We start from the raw sequence: 6870 nt of genomic DNA on the forward strand, positions 1-6870 counted from the left end.
TAAAAACAAATAATCAATCAATCAATCAATCAAAAAAAAAAAAAAAAAAAAAAACCATACTAAAAAAATAAATATTTTATTTGTTTACCTGCATGTTGAGTGTGTAAGACAACTGTGAACATGCAAATGTGATACTTAATTATAAAAATATTTATTTTAAAATATCATGTGTGCTTCAGCTAAATATATTAGGTGAATGAGGTTTAGATGACAAAAAAAGTTTGTAAATGTGTGCATTTTAATGTGTTTGTAAGACAAAAGCCTTCCAAAGACAGAGAAATGCATGGTTAAAATGACTTTTAGAGTGATAATTCAAATAAAAATGAATGTGTTCATCAATAGTTGATCCAATATTAAAACACTTCTTAAACCTGGAATGATTTTTGCAAACCAGTGGTCAAATGCAAAGTAGCCACCTAAGTAGTGACTGCTTTTTGTGCATGCCCACAAAACTGGACTGAGTGTACATAAACAGTAGGCTGTTTTAGAAAGGAAATTTTAAAAGATGAAAAAGAGGAATTAGGGGAAATCAATAAATTATGAATAATTTATTGCAATTGTGAAAATAATCATGTAATACATAAAAAAGTAATTGTAGTCTGATTAGGACTATTTTAAATGTAATTTACTCTAATTGCAAGTACTTTTGGAATCTGATTAAGTAATCCAGATTACATGTAATAAATTACTACCCAGCTCTGCACGCCCTTGTTTTTCCAAACCTGTTCGAGTTTCTTTTACACAAAACACAAAAGAAGATGTTTTGAGGAATGTGGGTAGCCAATGGTAGTGACCAGTGTTGGGGGTAATGCATTACAAGTAACGCAAGTTACCAAAACAGGTTAGTAATTAATGCATTACTTTTTAATTTTCAAGAAAATATCTGAGTAACACCAGTTACTTTTTTGCTATTTATTGAAACATCTCCTGTCCCCATGTTGGGAGAAATATGGAGTAAAATGGTACTTTAGTTCTAGATTAATGCATTAATGTAGTAGTAGTAGTGACTTCCTAATATGGAATAAGCATTTTTGCTTATATGGTCAATGGAACAACTTGAGGGTGTAAATGCTGACAGAAGTTTAAAGGGGTCATATGATGTTGCAAAAAAGAGCATTATTTTGTGTATTTGGTGTAATGCAATGTGTTTATACAGTTTGAGGTTAAAAAAACATATTATTTTCCACATACTGTACATTATTGTTGCTCCTCTCTGCTCCGCCTTTCTGAAACGCTTTGACTTTTATTAAAACTCATCATTGATGAAAAGCGAGGTGTTCTCTGATTGGCCAGCTGTCCGGTGCGTTGTGATTGCCTGAATACCTCAAGCGTGTGATGAAAATGTTACAGCCCTTATTATCTTGTGATGCCATTTCTCGGTGTGACGAGACAGAAACAATAAAACCCATTATAAAAGAGGCATTTGTTGCATCTAGTGGGGACATAACTACTGATTATAATGACTCATACAGTCTTTTTGCGCGTTGCATCACGTTGCGTCACATTGCGTCACGTATACATAACACCATGTTTGCATTTTCGATCGTAGAATGAGAAACAATAAGCATTACTCTACACTCTCTTTAAATATGAAAATGTACTTACAGGCCATCAGTCAAAAGCGCAGACTGTCCTTGCAACGCTGGAATTGCCCCACTTTATAGCCTTAACCCTTAGTGTACAGCTGGCATTGTACGCTGCTCTCCCAGGTTCAGTAAACAGTCCTCTGTGAAATGCGCAGCACCCACTCGAATATTTGCCTTGAACAGTGTTGTAAATATAACTTAAAGACTGATTTCTAGTTGTGTCCTCATTTGGAAGGCTAAACAAAGTACTATCGCTTTTGCAATGAAACACACTGTGTCTCCACAACTACGCCCGCTGGAGGGAAATTTAACAGCAACAGTAAACATTCATTATTTTTAACCATGTCAAAGGATTATATCACCACCCTGAAAGATATATTTATAAACTAAATTTTATTGGTCTGTGTCAGTGCACATTTTCCTTACCTTCCTTTTGTTGGAGAAATGTTCCAATTGAATGGCCCAATGTGAAATACACTGACATTTACTATTTGTGTCCTTAAACAATTGTTTTTTTTTTTTGGGTCGACAGCTTATAAAAACACAGTTCTGTGTTTTTTAGCTTGTTTACTGTACACCTTGTCTCATAGCAGCTTCTAGACATTGTTATGTTTATTGTTTTAAGTCAGAAATGACAAGGAGTCCGCTTTCCGCAATACAAAGTCAATAGAGAGCTACATGCGCTCTGTCTCTATATACATATGGGCGGTGTTATGCAAATCTAGGCATATCCTGACGTGGATATGTGAATGAGCATGTTTTAGAAAGGCATGGCTGAGTCTGATTTTTTATAATAAATATCTCTTTGAGATATAACATAACAAAGACATAACATAACATTCCAAAGAGCAAAACAAGAAACTGCATCATATGACCCCTTTAATTTTCAAATGTTTAAAGGAGTAGTTCACTTTCAGAATAAAAATTTACAGATAATGTACTCACCCCCTTGTCATCCAAGATGTTCATGTCTTTCTTTCTTAAGTCGTAAGGAAATTATGTTTTTTGAAGAAAACATTTCAGAATTTCTCTCCATATAATGGACTTCTATGGTGCCCCTGAGTTTGATCTTCCAAAATGCAGTTTAAATGCAGCTTCAAAGGGCTCTAAACGATCACAGACGAGGAAATCGTCTATTATCTAGCAAAACGATCGATCATTTTCTAAAAAAGATTACAATTTATATACTTTTTAACCTCAAATGCTCGTCGTGTGTAATCTGTGTAAAGGTTTAAAAAGTATATAAATTGTAAATGTTTTTAGAAAATAACCGATCGTTACGCTAAATAAGGTCTTTCTTCCTCGCCTGGGATCATTTAGACTAGAGCCCTTTGAAGCTGCATTTAAACTGCATTTTGGAAGTTCAAACTCAGGGGCACCATAGAAGTCCATTATGGAGAACAATCTGGAAATGTTTTCCTCAAAAAACAAAATTTCTTCACAACTGAAGAAAGAAAGGCATGAACATCTTGGATGACAAGGGGGGTGAGTACATTATCTGTAAATTTTTGTTCTGTAACTGATTTGGTAACTGGCACAAGGGGGCGCTAACGCTGTTATTAATAATGGGTGAAGCGGACAGATGCCGACGATAATCACTACATGACTCCGTGTTCACCTTCCTCTTCTGTTGTGCTGCTGCTGTGTCTCTGTCTCGGTTGTGTTCCTCTCGCTCTGTCCTCAGGCACTGTGTCTGCTTTTACAGCACGATTGAAGGTGACAGGGACAGAGAGGAGGGAGAGAGAGAGGGAGGAGGGGCGGGAGAGAGAGGATGCTGCACGGTGTCGCCAGGGGCAACACAACACGAGGAAAAAACGACGGAGAAACTGCATAAGTGAACCAACAGGATGGACAGAAACGGAAAAAAAACGCGTTGAAGGAAACCACCGTTCCAAAAAGTAACGACAACACCTATGATAAACAAAAAAGCCGAGCTTCTTTTTAATTAGCCTACCTGAGAAAGAAATTAATTTTTTCTAAGTTAAGTGTTGTTAGTTAAGTCGTTCGCATCTCTGCGTCTCTCTGCTGACTGTCCCAGGATGAACTACACGAGTTTTTTTATAAAGCTGCTCCGCTCGGCTTTGTTTTTAAGGACTTGATGAATATTTGTCCTGGCATTGTTGCTATGGTGACCACATCTTCTCTCTCCACAGCCCCCTCCCGCCCCACTTTTAACCCCCAGCGCTAAAAAAAGAGGTAGAGAGATGATGGGGTTGGGGGTTAGTTACAAAAAAATGCATGTCCTAAAGCTATATGAATCTTTGCATGAACACACACATCCTTGGACCCGCACCGGTCACGTGACCGCGCTCATGAATACATGAAACATTAGTTAATCACAGAACAACTATAGTGACACATACACACAATCGCAGTAAATAATGCACATCTGTACATAATCCAAAATGACTGGTTAATATGTTATAATACTGCACAGTCAAAAGGTTGGACACATGTATGCTTCTCATGATTAAAAAAAAAAATAAAAAAAAATATATATATATATATGTGTGTGTGTGTGTGTGTGTGTGTGTGTGTGTGTGTGTGTGTGTGTGTGTGTGTGTGTGTGTGTGTGTTTATAACAACGACAGGAATACCAATATTAATAATAATAATTATCATTATTATTAAGATGTCCTTAGACATAAAAATAAGTAAATAAACCTGTTTTAATAATAATATTATTATTTTTTATTACTAATAATTGATATTTTAAAATATATTTAATTGTATTCATTTTATTTCATGTATTTTTTACAGATATTTTCCTTCAGAGCACAAATATGGAACTGCTTGATAAAGAAGTGTGGGGATGTAAAGTCTAGTCAACTGGAAATAAAATAATGTGGCATCCCCCTGTTCCCCTACCTACACACACACACACACACACACTGGTTTATTTATACCCTCATCTAGCTCTCATTGCTCTCTCATTATTGCTTCTTCAACATATAATTTATTGTGTTTATCACATTACATATACAATATTAATACTGGGAAATCTATGTGCTTAATTCAAAGAAACTAATATTTATTTTAATTTGTTATGATAAAATGCATTCAGTGAGGAAGGTCACATCAAATATAATTTAATCAGACTTAATTGAACTGATTTAACCCATATCATTTTTCCCTTTTTGTGCATTTTATTCTGTGGATAAAATAATGAGATGGATTTTTGAACAGTGGAGAGAGAAAAAAAATGCTCATTTGGTTTTTTTTAGATTTAATGAAACAAGTCTTTAAAAAATATACAAATATACACATTTTCCTGTTCAAAATGATTTTTCCCAGCGTTTTCCAAATATTTGCAATTGTAACAACTGACATATCTGCATCTTGAGCAGTCTTGCTTATAAACTATCTATATATAAATCCAAACCTGTGGATTCAGTCATGCTGAAACAAACAGACTATACAATTAATGTGTTTTTATAAGTTGTGAGAAGAAATGCAAACATTCCCACTTCAGGAAATGTCCAACATTCATCTAATTTTCCTCCAAAATTCAACTTTTAACGTGTGCATGCTAATTAATATTAAACTGCTTTTTTTCTGCCATCCCCCCTCTTCTTTTTCATCACTCTATTATCTGTAGTGTTTTTTTTTTCTTTTTGCTGCTCTCTCTCTCTGGCATTAAGTTCAAACTTGACACTGATGTTGACTCGCTGTGTCACTCTTTCTCTCTCTCTCTCGCTTTCTCTCTCTCTCTCTTTCTCTCTTCCAAGGCAAAAGTGCCTGCAGATGCATTTCTATCTCTCTGTCACTCCTCACATAGTTCATTGTTAACAAAGCAAGTGGGCAAGCAAACCTTTAATAACACTTCAAAAAGAGGGATAACATTGCTGTGGTGCTCGTACTCGTAATGTAACAGCTGGTGAGTTACTATTTTTTTGCACTTTATTATAATTTTGTTAGAAACTGATGTATTGTCCACACATTTTACTACTGTAAACCTGTTAACTGTATATTTTACATTGTAAACAAATTTGTAATGGTTGAACATTAGCTTACAACAAATTTATCTTGACAATTCGTAGGACATTCCTGTGTGAGACATCACATTTTATATTTGATGTGAATCATTTTTCTTTGTTATTAGTCATTTATAAGGTGTATTATTTGATTTAGTTGGTGTTCAATGAGTTATTTTAATGTCATTTGTGTTACTCTGACGTTCTTTGTGTGTGTAACCATGTGCACTGTCTGTAGTATTGGCCATGTTTTATGGACCGGCCACTTGCAATTCATCATGCTTTTCTACTTTAGCACTTGTATCAGTAGTAATTAGTCAAATTTAAGGCAAAAAGCAGGTTTTGGTACTTCATGTAGTTTAGTATATTAACATGATATCATTAATGAAATATGCTGAAATAAGTTGCTGAACCAATATGCCGCTACCAAATACCTGAAACATTGTCTCAGAATTTTTGACCGTGAATTTCTGGCAACTACAGATGCCAAATGTCTTTTCTTGCAGCTACAAAAATGCTATTAAACATTACTTCCATTATTGCCTAGAAAACAAAAACAGTTAATTGAACACATACACAGCTTGTGTCACTATAAGGTTAGTTTTCTTGAAAGTCATAGACCGTTAATAAGTCACCCTGAACCACAAAACCACTCGTGAGTTGTCATAAATTGATTTTAGTTACTATTGACACATTGAAATAATGCACTCATATGTGTACATGTTGTACTTTCAAAATCAGTATTTAAAAAATTTCTACCACTCAAGTGTTTCACCCTCTGAAAGCTGAATAAATAAGCTTTGTATTGATGTATGGATTGATAGGACAATATTTGGCCAAGATACAACTATTTCTGGAATCTGGAATCAAAATATTGAGAAAATCGCCTTTAAAGTTGTCCGACTGAACTTCTTGCAATGCATACTATTGATCAAAAATTAAGTTTTGATATATTTACAGTAGGAATTTTACAAAATATCTTCATGGAACATAATCTTTACTTAATATCCTAACGATGGATTTTGGCATAAAAGAAAAATCAATAATTTTGAGCCATACAATATATTTTTGGCTATTGCTACAAATATACTGGTTTTGTGGTCCAGGGTCAGATATGTTGTATGCATGTATGTTTTTAATTCACATTTATTCTAATGCACAAATCTGTACACCTAGGACAAACACATGACAACCTAATAAATAAATACTGTTAGTATTAATAAATATACAGTGGACTAACTCTCGCATGTAACATACTCTTCCTATTTATGTATAGAATGATGCTAATGTAATTCACTTTAAACTCATGC

Source organism: Garra rufa, chromosome 22 (assembly GCF_049309525.1).
Source record: "Garra rufa chromosome 22, GarRuf1.0, whole genome shotgun sequence".
In the NCBI taxonomy this organism is placed as follows: Eukaryota; Metazoa; Chordata; class Actinopteri; order Cypriniformes; family Cyprinidae; genus Garra; species Garra rufa.